This window comes from Melozone crissalis, unplaced genomic scaffold (assembly GCF_028551555.1).
Source record: "Melozone crissalis strain CALT ecotype California unplaced genomic scaffold, PUWL_Pcris_2 ptg000002l_1, whole genome shotgun sequence".
Lineage (NCBI taxonomy): Eukaryota > Metazoa > Chordata > Aves > Passeriformes > Passerellidae > Melozone > Melozone crissalis.
In genome coordinates, this window is record NW_026535780.1 from 12946320 (window position 1) to 12963292 (window position 16973).

General features: G+C 35.4%; 1 long non-coding RNA gene across 1 annotated transcript; it reads left to right on the forward strand.

The window, feature by feature from the left end:
• The first annotated feature begins 370 nt into the window (after positions 1 to 370).
• On the forward strand, positions 371 to 8794 carry LOC128932964 (uncharacterized). The gene is made up of 3 exons (XR_008482736.1): positions 371 to 448; positions 5554 to 5661; positions 8527 to 8794. It is a non-coding gene; the product is annotated as an uncharacterized LOC128932964 (long non-coding RNA).
• Positions 8795 to 16973: the final 8179 nt, after the last annotated feature.

A 16973-nucleotide genomic window follows, 5' to 3' on the forward strand; every position in this document is an offset into this window, starting at 1 on the left:
AGGTGTTTCACAAAATGTCAGTACTACATGCTGCTCCTGGACTACTGTCTGCTGTCAGATGTTTATGTGCATATACACTTCTGATAAGCTGGTTGAAAAGCAGCTTGAGTACATCACACAGCAGAAACGCAGTATGGTGTAGAAAAACATTTAGTTCTAAAAGTATAAAAATCTTCCTATGTTGTCAAAAAAAAAAAAAAAAAAGCAGGGCTTGGCCATTTCCCACATAATTCCTATAGGTAATGCACACTTCAAGACAAAAATCTAAAGTGATACTTTTCTTGTTGGAAATGACTGTGTTTTTCTTGCTGCTCAACAAATCAGTGCTGGTGCAGTAGGACAGTAGCCGATTGGTAGCCTGGCTCTCTTCCTTTGAAGGAACCTGCAGGCAGGAGAGAGGCGTGAGGATTGGACTATGATTGCCCAAGAGGAGCGAACAAGCTTTCAGGTATGGACAATTTGGAGGACAGAGCTGATATTTATTTTGTATACCAGAGTTTATTTTTCTTTTGAAAGAAAACACAAAAGTGCCTCCTGGCTCTTGCCCTTGCATCTTTCTAAATCCCTAGGGAAAGAGTGGCAGAAGGAACAAAAATTTCAAAGGTGTAACAGATGTGAACTTTTGACTGAAAGAAATTCACTACATGGTACATGACTGCTACTCAATGTGACTGAGGATAGGGATTGCCCTGTGCTGCCCTGCTAGAGAATAAGACATTTTTTGGTGTGCAAGTAAGTTAAGGTCTGTCACACAGATAGATATTCATATGATCTCCTGAAGTATTAATGTACATGTGGAAAGCTACTCTAATGAAATTATTTAATTTTTGTGTCATCAAAGTTGCAATGAAATATAGATAGAAATTCAAATCCATTGACTTTTTGGATCACTAATTCTACATATTGAAGAATGTTTCACATGGATGGAGCTTTCATTCCATATTTTGGTGTAGACGAGACATTCTAAAAAATATCATCTTTGATACTTTTGAAAAATGCTATGAAAAATCTTTTCCTAGCGCACTGCACACCATTTTAAAAGATGATAGTTCAATGACACTGACAGTGCAATTACAAAGGGTTGAGCACTTCTGCCATTTAGCTGCAAGGGAAAATGAGACTGATTTTAGGGTTTTGGGAGATTTTGAATATATTAACATTCTTTCTAAGAAGCTTGTGTGACGTTGCCTTTATCCCTACTTACTTTTGTATAGTTTTAAGTACTTTGTGTTAAAACAGAAACGTGTTGAATTCCTTCTTACGGCTTTGGAGTGAATTTATGTGGTTTATGGAAACTAAGGAAAACCACAGGGTTTTAATAGGAAAATCTGAGAATTTTGTTTACTACTCTGGTATATTTTCTCTATGCTTCCTCTATCAACACATCATAAAACAACAGCTTTTTTTTTTTCTTTTAAGAGGGTAAATTAAGAAAAAGATAATAAAAGAGGAACATTTCTTAAAGGAAGTTGCCTGCAGTTGTGTATCAGGATCTGACCCTTTTCCCAGTTCCAGACAGCTAAATTCCTCCTTTCAATGTAATGTTACATTCACTCTTTTCCTATTTTCTTATTTGGTAGTTAGTTCTTGGTGTTTTGTTTGGGTTTTTTTTTTGTTTGGTTGGTTTTTTTGGGGTTTTTTTTGTTTGTTTTTTTGTTGTTGTTTTTTTTTTGTTGGTTAGTAGTTGATTTTGTTTGTTGGTTTTGTTTATTTGTTTGTTTTTTCCATTTAAATGTTGTCTGTATTGCTTAGGCCCTTCCTTCCTTCCTTCCTTCCTTCCTTCCTTCCTTCCTTCCTTCCTTCCTTCCTTCCTTCCTTCCTTCCTTCCTTCCTTCCTTCCTTCCTTTTAAACCAAAAAGAGCTACTGTATATATAATATATTAGCCTTGAGAGAAGCAACGACACAAGTTTCCTCACTGCATGCCCAGTTAGGTGCCATCTGTTTCCTGTTTCAATGTAGTAACCCTTACATGGTTTTTCCAGAATTCCTCTTACATTAATCAACAAAATCCCAATAAAAACAAACTCCAAATCTTTGAGAAGGTAAGGAAATGTAGTTAAAATCAATCTGCATCTCAGGTGGGAAAAGTTGATAATAAAATTGTTCTAGTATAGAACTTAGACTTAGAAATGCTAGAGTTTTTCAGGGGCTATAGTCTACTACTCATTTTTAATCAAGTTGGTATAGCAGGCATGCAGTTTTATGTCATGATCTATGTCAATTTTGAGTTTGCTTGTCCTGGTTCCAGCCAGAAGGGGGCTTTGCCAAGCTCTCAAGGTTATTCTGTACCACCTGGTGTCATTGCTGGGGGCAGAGGGAAGGGAGTAATTTCTGGGCAAAGGGGGTCCCTTCCATTTGAGTAAGTGCGACAGAGGGAGTGTAGGGTAACACCAGGGCTGAGCATTTTGCATGAACCACTCGCCTCTCTCTTGTATACTTTTGTTATTAATATTTTGCTGTTACTGGTAACTTTTAATTGCAGCTTCCAGTAAATCATTTTCTCAGCTCTGATCTTCACCCTTGTGTCTCCAGCTCTCCTATGCAGCCTGCCACAGGGGAAGGGAGAGGGAGAAAGTGAGTGGCAGCATGGCTTGAAGGGTCTCAGTAGGAGCACTAAACTGGGGAGTGCCGTTCCTAAACCATGACATGCTTATTAAACAGTTGGTGGAGAGAACAGCTGAAGACATCAAGAAGTTTCTCTCAACCTGGTAATTTTTAAATTAGTATGTTAGATATTAAATCCACTAAGGTAATAAGTTTGAATATTCTTAACAGAATATATGAAGGTACAGTATCACCTCCAGGGGAGCAAAACAGGGTTCATAAAATGTTGCTATTACTTTAGCACTGTTTTCTGTGAGGCTGCTTCAGACCTGTCTCAGGCTCATGCTGGGGCTTCAAATAAGGTCTGAGTTATTGAACCCCTGTGACCATCAAAGGTAGCATGCTGGTTTTTCATTATCATAATATAAGTTACTGCTAAATTCTCAGTTAGGAGCTGTTTTTAAACTGAATCCTAGAATTTCTAGGCAGTTGCAATATATGTAGACCCTTTCATCTACTGACAAATTCTAGATGATGAAACTGATGGTTTGCAATTGCTTCTCCACTCCTATGAAAATTGCTGTATAAATTGCTTTGATCAGTCAATATGTGTTAATAAGAAGTAATATTCAGATAGCAAAACACCATGTGATTCCTTCTGTTATATTCAGGAGCTGCTGCTAGGTCATTGTCTTGCTCTGTACCTGGAACTGTCAAGGTGCTCCTGAATTTCAGTTTCTTGTTTATGAAAATAGCTGCAGTGAAAATTATATCTAATCTCAAAAATAAAATGTTTTCCTTTTAGTAATGTCAGTATAGTGTTGGTTATGACAGAAAAGTTGCAATAATAGGACTGATTCTCTGCAACAGTCAGCATGAATACTGTGATAAAACTAAGGTATTTACAACACTTACCCTTGTTGCTTTCACTTTGCTATCCTGCACAGAAATATTTGACCCTCGGCTGCACTTGCAGCTGGCATGCTTCTGTCTAGAGCCACAAAACTCTTCTTTCATCCCTGTCTTTTCCATTGTTGACCGCTAAATGAATGTGTTTTCTTCTTTTCTACTCCACAGTAGTTCCTACTTGTTATTATATTATCATATTATTCTTAGCATATTGCCAGAGCAGAACTGCCATACATGGGAATCAGTAAAAGCAGAATACTGTCATTTCCATTCAAAATCATTTTACACCTGCTGCACACTCAAGCAGTACTTTGTCTGGAATGGATGTTTCTCTGACACCTTATTCCAGGCCACTAAATCTGAGTTACATTCTTTCCTTTTCGAGTGGTCAGACCATGTCTCTGCTACTCCTGTGGGTATGACACCATGATCTAACATGACTTCAGCCAGACTCATGCACTGCAGCTCTTGTCCCCTGACTGCCAACCAAAAACCACATTTGACATGTACAGAGTTTAGCTTTTGCAGCTTATAGGCAGTAAGAATGTGGAGTGACAGAGGACTGACTTATGATTTATTTGTTTGAAGGAGAATAGAATTCACTATGTTTATGACACACTGTATTAACCATATCTGGCATTTCAGTGAAGCCTGATATGATGTAGCCTTGCTAAATCTTGCAATTTGCCATGTCTCTTTGGGAACAAAGCGTGTCCTAATTCAAATTACCCTCACTCTTTCAATATGTCAGATTCTAGATGCTGTGAGGCAGATTACTCAGATGATAAGTATATAACCTCTATTTAAAAATCTCTCTGTTCCTGTTTACATCCATAGGACTGAAGAATTATATCTTCACAGCCTCAGAAGAGAAGGATATGCTGAACAGGGTCCTGAAAGTGACTGTCTTGAGTCTGTTCAGCATTCACTTACAAAAAAGGACACCTCATAAGCATGCTAATTAAAATTTATTTAAAAGAAAAAACTGGAAAGGTCTACAGTTACAGGAAGTAAACAAAAAAAAAAGCCCAAGATTTTAAACAATTATGAATAAATGTCCCAAAGATTAAATAGTCAATAACCGTATCTGCACATGTAGCATATTTAGAATATTTAGTTACATCAATGTATAGAAATTTACCATATAGGTAAGGCTGAAGAAGCATTGAAATTGATCATGAAATGAAGTAAGAATCAATGTTTTGTCCAACTCATTGTGTTAGGAGCAGTAAATACCAAAAAATAAGTGAATAATGCTTCAAAGATGCTTGGGAGCTGTAAGATTCCAGTAAGAGCAATCTGTGTAATTCTGGACATTACAGTTAAAGAATTATGTAAACAAGTTAGTACAAGCCTAATGGACATTAACAAGAATGCTTAAAGGTAGCAAAAATGAGGTTCATGAGGAAAGGTAGAATGAATTGTATGTACATACATATATATGTATATATGTATGTGTGTTTGTGTCAGAGAGAGAGAAAAGGAAATAATATGGTCTTCAAGTCCAAAAAAAGTTTCTTACAACAGGAAATACTCTGCATATTCTTGGTGACTACAATAGGATGTAATGGAAAATATTGTAGAGATAGGAGAACTTTTGACTGTGAGGGGAGTAAAAAAATGCAGAGAGGTTGTGGAGCCTCCAGATGGGACATCCTTTGAAAACAAATTGGTTAAATATCTTTCAGGAGTGGTGCAAATGAAACTATGTCCTGAGTCGCAGACATTTTTTTTTCTTATTATTGTTTCATAAATTCTAATACTTCTTTATTTCTCTGTTGGAATAGCCCACGTATTTTGCAAGCCTTGAAAACAAACCCTTTTTAGACAAGAAGAATCTGGTGAACCTTGTATCATATAAGAGCAGTGTGTGTGAGAGAGAATTATATCTATTCAGATGTAAACAATTGTGGATTGAAACAGAGGAGAGGAAATAAAAATGACATAGGTATAAAAGAGCTCTTGATAGGAATATTCCATCATATGTTAGATCACACCATAATGGTTTTAACTGTCAGAGGAGTTACAGCCTATCTGTTTTTATCATGATAATCTTCTCCAAACATTGACAGTTTTCTCATGAAAGTTTCTTATTTCAGGCCAAAGGATTTATTTTATGGCACATAAGGATAAAAGATCCACACTGAAGATTTTGGAAGATGGACAAATCCTTTAAAGGGCAGTACCAGGTGACAGCTGGACTGCAGGTAAGTGAGATTGTGCTGTTTGTGCCATCACTGTCATCATGGAATCCTTGTTCTCAGAAAGTCAATGCTTTAGCTTGCATTGCCCCTAGTTGAACAATGGCTTGAGATTGAAATGAGACTGCAAAAAACATTAAAATAATATGTTTTAGCAATGTGTCAAATAGCTCTCTCAATGGGCTATTTTCAAAGGGTTATTTTCTCCAACCTGCAAATATCATGACATTTTTTGTTGAGTTAAAGGGCAGATTTCCCATGCCTTTTCTTGAAGAATTATGGCACTTTCTGTGTTTACACATATACTGTAGATTTCAGTCCAGCATTTTTCCCTTTGTTGTAAGAATAACACCAAGCTTAATGTTTTCTTTAATTTATTTTCTCTGGTCTGCAGAACTACCTGAAGTTTTATATTATACATTTTAATATTTTATATTAAAAATACATAGTTCTTCTTACAGACATCAGTTCTATTTAAAATACAACATATCCTTTATAAAATGCAGGATGTAAACATTTAGTCTGTGTACAGATACTCAGGTGTTTATATTTTACTATGAGGTTGAAGACTTTCGTTAGTATGTCAGAGCTTTTTCATAATTTTTGCTTTTTCTCTCTAAAAAGTGATCACTTCCTGGCAGTATCAATTTATTCATCAGTATGATTCACTTGTTATAATTAAAATATATTTTCTGCTTACTTAAAACATTAATAATTATTCCATTATGTATATGTATATGTATATGTATATGTATATGATTGGACATTTGACAATAAATAGACTGCTTCTAATAATCCAGAAAACATTAAGTTATCAACTGAAATGGCTGATTTTTAGAGCCTTTCAGGTCACATGAACTGTAGGAGTGATTTCCTTACTTGTCTTTCCATTATGTATTTATATGGTAGATTAAAAAGAAATATAATTGAAAGACTGAAGAGTAAAGTAACTGTAGATTTAGATCATCATAATAATTTCCTGGCTTACTTAAATCAGTTTTCAAGTGTACTCTATTTTGATGGGTGAGATTTCATTAGAAATGTTTTCAAAATCACAACAGCCTTGATTTGGAGAAGAACATTTGCAAACCTTTTAAATGAAGCATTGTTTTCTGCATTTCTTCAGGCTAAATGAAGCCTTTCATTTTTGCCAAACATTTTTATTACTAGGAGTAATGTCAAAGGGAGTGTGTTCTTTATACTAGCAGAGAAGAAACACTGCAGAGTATTGGTTTGTTAAACTGGCCATAGCAATCAGCTCTATATAAAAACTGTTGTGGGCTAAAGTGATTTGGCTTCATAGACACTGAGAAAATAATGTGTAGCATTTAGATAGAACTATTCAGTTGCCATTAGAGACTGCTGGGTTCACAGAATCACAGAATACTCAGAGTTAGAACTACTTGTTTATCATACACAGAAAGAAAAATAGAAGAATCTACAAATTCTAATTGTGCACAGAGCTTGAACATGCAGCTAGTACTATTTTTCATAAACATATTTTTATTTTCATGAGAAAAAAAAAGCAGGAAAAACAGGGACCTGGAAAGATTACTTTAAGAGAAGTATAACAGTCATTCAGGACATTTTATACTACCTGATGTTACTTCCTAAAAACTTAATCACATTTTTGTTGAATGACACAAGCAACAAGCTTTGGTTAGAAAGTGTGGAATTAATCTCTAATATGGTATTATAACAGTACAATATACAATAATGAAATTTGAGACCTATTTGAGTCTCTGTAGAGATTGTGGTAAATTATAAATCAAACACCTTTAGGAATATTTAGAGTAAATGTATTAGATTGTGAAAGTAAGACATAAAAAGTGTATTTAGATCTCTTGGAGCTCTTTCCCCATCTGATCCTTGTGTACTTGTCATGCCACAATTTACCCTTTCTTACCCTTGCAAATGAGGCTGTAAATAAAATACACTAAATATATTTGCCCAGCATCTTTTGTCTTGTTTTCTATCAGGTATATCATAGAAGGAAGTTTCTCATGGAGCAATATATGTAAATGTCTAGAACTTATCATGTCACTAAATAATTCAGTCTGATAGAATGATCCCTTTACATCAAGTTGCTGATTTGAGTAGGTATGTTCCAGAAAGTCTTGAAGAGAATAAGCATGTAAACAACAGTTCTACCAATGGAAACAATACATCAAAGACTTTTAAAAGGTCTATTATTCTGGTTTCAATTCTTCCTCTTTCAACAAAAAGAAATCCAAGATGGAAGTGATATTCTCAAAAAATTAAAATAATCCAATTAATTTATGTTTTCTTCTGCTAGCAAAGTTTCAAATCAAGTCATTGGAAAAAGTTAATCTACTCTACCAGAGGAGATCTTTTCTCTAAACAGAAACAATAAAATAAAAGACTTTATGGAACAATATTAATTTTCTTCTCAATGGTTCAGATACAAACTCTTCAGTCTACAGAATCCTCAATCTGAATTTTTGTTATGTACTAAATTTAAAAATTGTTTTTCTCAGCTGTGAATATTGTATAAATATAAAAGAAGCATTTAATACCTATATGTATATGTATAGTTATCCATAATTTCTCCCCAGTAAGCTTTCATAAAAATTTTTCTTGCAAACATATTGTTAATCATGTAAGACCTAAAACACCAGTGGATTTAAAAACTCTTAAATTGTAATTGATCACTAGCCTTTGAGAGCATGAATATCATATCTTTAACATTTTTCCAGCCCATGAAGTAACATAGTTTCTCATAAAACCTTTTACAAAAGTATGTACATAAATTTCTTTTAATTCAATGATTGTGACTAAAGTGTCCTCACAATCCTAAGCAAATATGCATCTTTTCCCCCTCATTGACACTTGTCTTTAAATAATTTACAGGGACATTGCAAGAAAAGCATCTACATCTACAGAAAGTCCATGATGGGGATTTGGAGTTCACCGAAACCACTAGGAGTTTGCAGAAGATTTTACTTGGACTATATGTCTCCAGTACATTTCTGTGTGGATTGATTCTCTGGTCTTCAAAAACTGGGGAGTAGGAAACAAGAATCACACTGACCTGCTACAATGAATATTATTCTTCATGTCTCCTTCAGCCCCTCAATATAACCTTGCTATTCTAGAGATTACTTTCACCAAAATTTCAAATATGTATTAGGCATTAAGTTACCAATAAATATCACCTCTGTGTATGCTGTGTATGCTGTCAGACAGACCATTTGTTCAGCTGTGGCCATGAGGTGCCAAGGAGCTGTGTCTGATGTTTTGTGCCTGTCAAACAACAGGTCTGTAACACCACATAGGTCTGCAGCACTCCTGTGAGGAGACATAAGGTTCTTAAGAGGCATAATACATAAATGCCTATGTTATTCAGTTTCACTTCTAAAATAATTTACTGCTTGCTCAGACTGCTTGTGGCAGTGCAGACATTACACTTCTAAAGAAAGATTTTTGCTCTTGGGAAAAATGGAATTGACCGCGAGGCAGACTTTGCAGACATCTGAAATATAGTTTGGGGCTCAATTATTTCTTTCAAGATCTGAACACAGTGGCAGACAGAAAGTGTTTATAGTTCTTCCCTTTAGCTGTCCATTACTCATGGGAGTGATTCTCACCTCTCCGTTCTCCCTTTGAAAATCTGTTGGCTTTGGTGTAGCTGTAGGCAGCACTGCAAATCATTGCATTATGTGACTTTTTTCCTTTCATGTAGAAGGTGAGTATTTGCAGGGATTTATACAGTAAAATCAGTTAAACAATTCACTGATACAATTTTTTTTTTTCTTTTTCTTCTTTTTTTTTTTTTTTGGAAAGCCACATTAAGTGTAAATTTCTCTGTTCCCTCCCTTGTTTTGGGCTTTATACATTTTAAAGTGAATGCTATAAAGACAATAAAGAGAAATGCCTTGGCATAAATGACATATGATATTGCTTAATGCTATGCTGAATTTTAATTTCTACTAATATTTATAGTATATATGTCTTAAAATTTAACTTATAAAAGACAGTAAACTTATGTTTTGTTCATTCTTAGATTTTGGGATCCACAAACAAATTTTTCAACAGATTTTTATAATGATTTTATTTTTTAGAAATATGTAAGAGCTCTTATTTTGGTGGTTGTTGCCATTTTATAATTATTAATGCTTTGGAAATTAAAAAAAAAACCAATAAAATTGGTAAATCATACATAAAAATTGAAGAGAAGGCATTTTTGTGTCTTAAAAACAAGAAGGAAACTTTAAATGAATTTTTTTTTCTGTAAATATAACCCACAGCCCACAATAGTACAGAGAAATAAAAAATCCACAGGGGTTAACTTTTGAAAAAGACAAGAACATAGAAATGATACAATTAACTCAAAATACTGATGATCATGTACAAAGAATAGATACACTTTTCTTTAAGAAAGGATATAAAGTTCAAAAATTGACTTTTTTAATGTCAGAAATCGTAATTTCTACTCTCAATATTCATTACTAAGTGTGGCCCTCTTGCCTAATTAGAGCTCCAGCTACATCTGCCAAGCTGGTAATTGTGCCTGTGATGCTTCTTTGCTTGTCTGTTTTGGGACTTGCATTATTGCTCAACTGAAAATAATTGAAGAAGGAGAATATTGACTGTGCAGATGATATGGTATTGACTGTGCAGATGATATGGATAGATTACATTAGTACAAACCTCCTACAACCAGAATTCCCACTGAACAGTAGGACTCTTATTCTAGTTGTGGGGGGTATTTGCCGGGCACGGACTGTGAAAAGTATAAGTTTTAATGCTCTACATAGATTCTACTAATGCAATTTATTTCATTTTACTTACTGTAGTCAAATGTAACCCAACCAAGAGGATCTCTGCCACATTATATTGAAATGTCAACAGGTGCCTAGCTGGGCAGTGCTTGGTGCTTGGGAGGGCTTGCCTGAGCTCAAGCTGGTGCCAGGTTGCTCTAACAAAGATCTGGTGGCCACAAGAGCATTGCTTGACCTGAGCCAGACGTCTGTGACAGCCGGAGGTGGATGAAGCTGGTCAAACCAGACGTTCACTGCCAGTGGTGTCTCCCAGGGCTGGGGGAGGTTGTGATGCAACATCCAGATGGGGCTGGAGGCCAGTCAGAGGCAATCAGGTGTGAGAACATTGGAAAAACAGAGCTGATCATGAAACAAAGAAATTCCCCCATTCCACCTTGAGCACCACTCCCCACCCAGCACAGAGCTTGGGATGCTAACTCACTGTGACACCTCGTTGTCTCTCTGGGTGAAGAAGTCTGGTGCTGTTGAGCAGAGGGACACTGGAGTGCAAGAACAGCACCAGAGTAATAGGGCAGCTCAGGGTATGCTCTCAGGAGAGACAGTTTGCAAGAATATTGTTACCATATACATGATATACATAGTCCAAATATATTGGGCTATATTTGGACTATGTATATCATTATAACAGGACTAAAGGTAGATGTTTGCTAGATTTTGATCACATCAAGATTTTAATTTGGCTAACAATAAATTCTTAGCTCCATACAAAAAAATATGTTCCCTTTGGTTGTTTTACCCTTCATTTTAAACCTGATTAGAGCCCAAATAAACACTTAATACTGCACACCATATACACCTAGCACATTATTAGGGAAGAACTTCGCAAGTTACCTAATTTACAGGAGAAAAACTGATTTTCACAGATTTTGCAGGCTAAATGTGACCTGTTAATTTATTGCTAGCAATTATTTTTACCTTAAATTTATGTCTTCATGAACAGTCATAAGTCAATATAAAGTGCTAGACATCGGTAATAAGCATGCTAATTATGCTGATATGTATTTGTTTAGTAGCAGTCTTCTGTCAGGTTCCACAATCACATTAATAAGAAATTCAATTTTATTACTATGTTTACATGAAGTGGCTTTCTGGTTTGTTTTTTTTTTCCTGCTTCCTCTCTTTTTTTAAAAGCTAACTTGGGCTTTGCTCTCATCTCAGTGGAACCAATTCCCACAAGTATACCTGCTCAGACTGCCTTGTGTGGGAAGGCTGCTCAAGGTAAAGCCAGTGAGTAATAAATGGAACATATGGCCTTTAAGTAGTATAGCACCAGGTCTGAGAGCAAGAGAGCACTGTCCCATTTTTCATATTTGTTCTTCACTTCAGTAACAGGTGAATTAAAAAATGCACTGTGTAATAATATTTCCATTTCAGTGGTTGAGTATATAGTCAAAATATTACCATTTACTTTCGTTTGCTTTTATAAATTTTTGCACTTTAGTCAGGAGGGGAAGAAGTCCAATGCTGCACTTTAAAAGTCAAAACTCCTTTTCATTTTAGGTTTGGTCATTAGAAACTAGAGGGACAAGAGATATACACCTTTCTGGAAATTCAGACTGAGAAGTGGTGAAGAAAAGGACATAAGAGAAGATAACTTGCTGGAAGACCGAAATGGCAATACCTAGAGAAATTATGTGAATGTTTAAATAGGGAAATTTTTCAAACCACAGCTTCAAATGATTAAATGCATGAAATAAAGTGTGAATTAATAGAACCCTTAAGAAATTCACCTGCATACTTTTTTGATGTTGCTTCTACTGAGGTAGATAGAGGAGGAAACTAGCACTGAATAAACATTAAAATACACTACTTCCTACCTCTTCAGTCTTAAGAGCTTAAATAGAAACATGATCTTTAGAGGTTTTAAATAAGTAACCCATTAAATGTACTACTTTAACTGTTAAGATTGAGGGTTAGTAAGTCAGCTTTGAGAAATCTTGATTTCAAGATTTTTCTGAGTGTACTTAATTTAATTTAGTTTATACTTCACATTTTTAAACTAAATAATTCCAGTTGAATTTCCTTTTGCCCCTGTCCTCTTTTAGACAGATGCATAATACATAGTGTAATCCTGATGCTGCAGGCTTTATTTGGGAATAGTTCCATCCATGCACTTGTTCCTTTTTAGAGTAAATGTTTACAGAATGTTGAGAGATATTGATATCTATGATAATATTTTATTTCCCTGTTTCATGAGGGCATTGAGGGCATTTTTTCTGTTATTATGGACCTCTCCTTCTCTCCACAATGTCTTAAGTGTGACAGAAAGAAGTGTCACAATGATATCTGTTGTGTCTTAGCATTTTGATATCCATCCTGTCTGGTCCCACAGGGCAGAGAATACCACTCTAATCTAAAAAAAAAAATAAATTAAACCTGAATTTATAGTTTAAATATAAACTTATGAAGGAATACAGTATTTAAATATAATTTCAATTGAAAGCAGTGTATCTTAATTTGCTACAGAATCCCACAGGGGCTCTCAGAGCAGAGGGTCTCCCCAGGTACCATAAGAAACACAATGACCAGACATAATGAGACCTGGTAAGGATGAGGTGAAGTATTTTCACATTATTTCTGATTGCTTGACTTTAACCAGCCTACGAGATATCATTTGTATCTTTCAAGAAGTCCTTTTTCATTTCACATCTCTGGGTATAGACTCAACACCAGTTATCTTATCTTGAAAATCAACCATCTAGCTATATCTGCACTGCATCAACATTCAATTTTCATATTATCCTCAAGTGAAATTAATAAAAATTGATGTGTATACTTTAAAGAGGGACTATAGATTATTGTTTTTCTATATTCATGGATAATGAGGGCAGCAGGGAAAAGAGAAAACATTTCTGCTTTAACTAAATATCTTGTGGTCTACTAAAAAAAGGTTTTGTTGTTTTTTGGTTTGTTTTTCTTTTTTTTTTACCATGTGCAGAGCGAAATGTACTATTATAACTTTTCAATAATAAGTTGTGAATTTAGTCTGGCTGAGATGAAGCTAATTTTCCTCACAGCAGTGCCCTTGGAGGTGTGCTTTGGTAGCTAGAAAGGTGCTGATAACACACCAGTGTTCGCGTACTGCTGAGCAGTGCTCACACAGCACAAGGTCAGTGTTCCAACATTCCTCCTTGCCAGTAGGCAGGGGGTGGGCAACTTCTTGGAAAGGGACATAGCCAGGACGCATGACCTGAACAGACCAAAGAGTTATTCCACACCATATGACATCTGATCAGCAATAAAAGCTAAAAAAAAGGAGGAGAAAGGGGACGGGCATTATTATTATGTTTGTCTTCCAGAGGCACCATTATGCATATTGAAACCTATGCTTTCCAAAATGTGCCTGGACATCACTTCCTTATGGGAAGTAGAGAATAATTATTTTGTTTTTCTTTGCTTCTACAAGTGACTTTTGATTTTGCTACTGTTTTATTGAACTGATTTTCTCTTCACCCATGAATTTTCTTCAAACTTATTTTCTACCTGCTCCATCCTGCTGAGGAGGGGAGGGATAGAGTAGCATGGTGAGCATCTGACATCCAACCAAGATCAATACACTACAATTCTTAGACAGCATTTAGTTTGCTTAATATAACCTTGCTAATTGATGCAACAAGTCTTTCATAAATACAATCTGAATTTGAGTTACTGCCTTTTAATGAATATTGTGTTTGTTAATGCCACCTCATTTACACCGATGCATGTGATCATGAAGGAGTGACTCATTCATACAGAGAATTAAATAGTTGCTTATGTTCAGAATTACTAAATCTGTGGTTGCATTATATTCATAGCAGACCACAAGGATAGTTCAGTTACTGCATAGCAACACTAAGTTACACATAACCTTTTCTCCTCAAACTCTTTATAATCTCTAATTTTTAGTACACGCAGATACCAGGGAGACAAATCAACACATGCTAAATAATTAGATGCAGCAAAAATGTTTTCCAGTCCTCATTCTCTATTATTCTTAATTTTATATAAATGCCAGTAGTTACAGAAAGAAACTGCAAAGCCCAGATAGATGGAAGGGGGAACCCTGGCAGTATTATAAAATTGGAGCTTTTTCTCACAGTCTGTCCATGATTCCTGGTTTATCATTCCTCATCCTGGAGCCTGGGGAGCTGGTGATTACATTGAGGCAGGCCTGTGAATGGTAGCTAAGGAACCCATGTCTGCAGTTTGTCTGGAGCTGGCCACCCTGAGCTGACTCTGTCTGGACCAGGCACCAGAGGCCTTTGAGGAGCCTGGAGCACAGGGTAGGTTTTCTTGCCTAATTCACTCCACTCCTCTCTCATCTGCCTATTATTGGCCCAGCTAAGACTGTTGTACAGAAATACTGCCTGCAGTACCCAAACTAGTAATTTCAACTAGTTCAACTTTTTCTGTGCTATCTTGCAGTCCAGTCAATCCTGTGAATTTTGCAAGTTTAGTTTTCTTTTCTTGGTGGGAAAAAGACATTCAACATTACTATTTTTTTTTCCCTTCAGTATTTAATTTGGGTTTTTTATTCCCCTAAATATAATTTGAACAGTTCTATTGAAGGAAACTGTTCCAGGCTGTAGTTTATTCATGTATAATCCACAATTAGCACAAACCACTCTTGAAATATTAAATGCTGATTTCTTAACTGTATTTGCTTTCTTAGTTGCTGAAATATTAATGTTCTGTTGAGGATTGATCACTAATAGATCTGGGTTTATTGTTTCGTAAGCTATCTGTGCCTTTTGTGACACCCTGTGACAAATAACACTGGGTACATAATGGCCTGCAATCAATACATACTGGACAATGTGAACATCACACAACACAGGTAATGTGTGCCTTCTGCTGAGAAAATATCTGCCAGGAGAGAGTGACGTGAGGATGAAAATATTAAATATCTGAAGTTGGGCAGAAATGAATAATTAGTACAGAGCAGTTGTAATTGCTTTATTTAGGAGATGATGGATAACTCAGTATCCCTTTTGTTGTCAGGTGAGTTCTGAGTGATTTGTCAGCAGTTGGCAGCTTAATGGTTCCAGTGTCCAAGAGATCAGGCATATCAGCCATGCTCATGTCAGAGAAGGGAATGCAGCTCTCTCAATGAGCTTCAGGCATTCAGTGAGTCAGACAAGTGGCTTCCTTTATAGCACCTGAGCAAAGTAGGTGAACTCAGGGTGGACTGCTAATTAACACTGGAGATGGCATAAATTTTGTCACCTACAAAACAATTAATCCATGTTACAATGGCTTTTAAATCTTTCACATGTTAGCAAAGGACTTTCAAATTCCAGAAGAAGAGTCAGCTAGTTTTGCCTATACCTATATGGAGGACAAGTTGTGGGGTTTATTCAAAAATGTGCTCTTGCTGAACATAAATCTATTTAATCTCTTTTTAATAGAAACACTCAATATCATTTTAGGAAACATGCTAGGAAACATGCCTCAAATATCTAAAATAAACTGCTCTGTAGAAATAAAGATTTCTAATTTTGGAAGACTGAGTAGAGCTTTATTTCACTCTCAACACCAAATACTTCTGCAAAGACATTCCTATACTTAATCAAAGGTTTTACATATGATTGTGAATATGTGATCAAAAAATATTTGAAATGGAACAATTTCTAGAATCAATTTCCTCAGATTGACTGTTTCCTTGAAAAAAATAACATTAAGAATAATAATTATACCAAAGAAATCTTATTTTCATTTTTTTTTTCACATGAAATATTCTGTAGTAATGAGATTCCTGTATTAGCCAAGAGATAACTTTAAATGTGGGAAAATGAGATTAGATAAAACTCATAAAGAATTTTTAAAAACAGATTTGACTCTAAATCAAGTTGTTACCTAACTAAAAATTATATCACAGGTATATTATCAATATTTGTTGCCTCTGATATTAGTGTGTTCTTCAGAAATGTATTAACTATGCACTAATAAAGAGTTGCTGTTAAGTCAGAAATGAATTCCATGTTTGCACCCTCACAGTGTCTTCAAAGTCAGAGTATATTCTAGGTGAAAGTCTTCAAATCATATCAAGGATATCAGCAAAATCCCAAATCCCTAGCAGTTGCCTATCTCCTAGAATAATAAGACAAAACCCTTTCCTTTGAATAATCAATTTTGTACTTTTATTCCTCAGCAAAAGCTAATTTGGTTAGAGCTGATAGAAGTGTGTTATTACTGGGACATTGTTCAGGATGAGATATTAAAAAATATGCCAAGAGAGACAATGCATAATCATGATAGTGTGCATATTTTTGTATTGAATGAATGTTCTTGGCACTGTAACAGTAATAAACTGGCAAACTTGTAACTCTTTGATGCAATGGCCACAGGAAAGAATTCACTGTTCATTAATGTAGCTGGTGAAATTTCACTAGTCAAGAAAGAGCATAGCACCACAGCTTTCTGATGCATAGTGATGACATCAGATTGCATTACTTCAAAGGTCTCCAAAGCGGACATGACTAACAAGGTATATGCCTATTTTTTGTGGCAGATTAAATGCTCTTACCATCAATATAA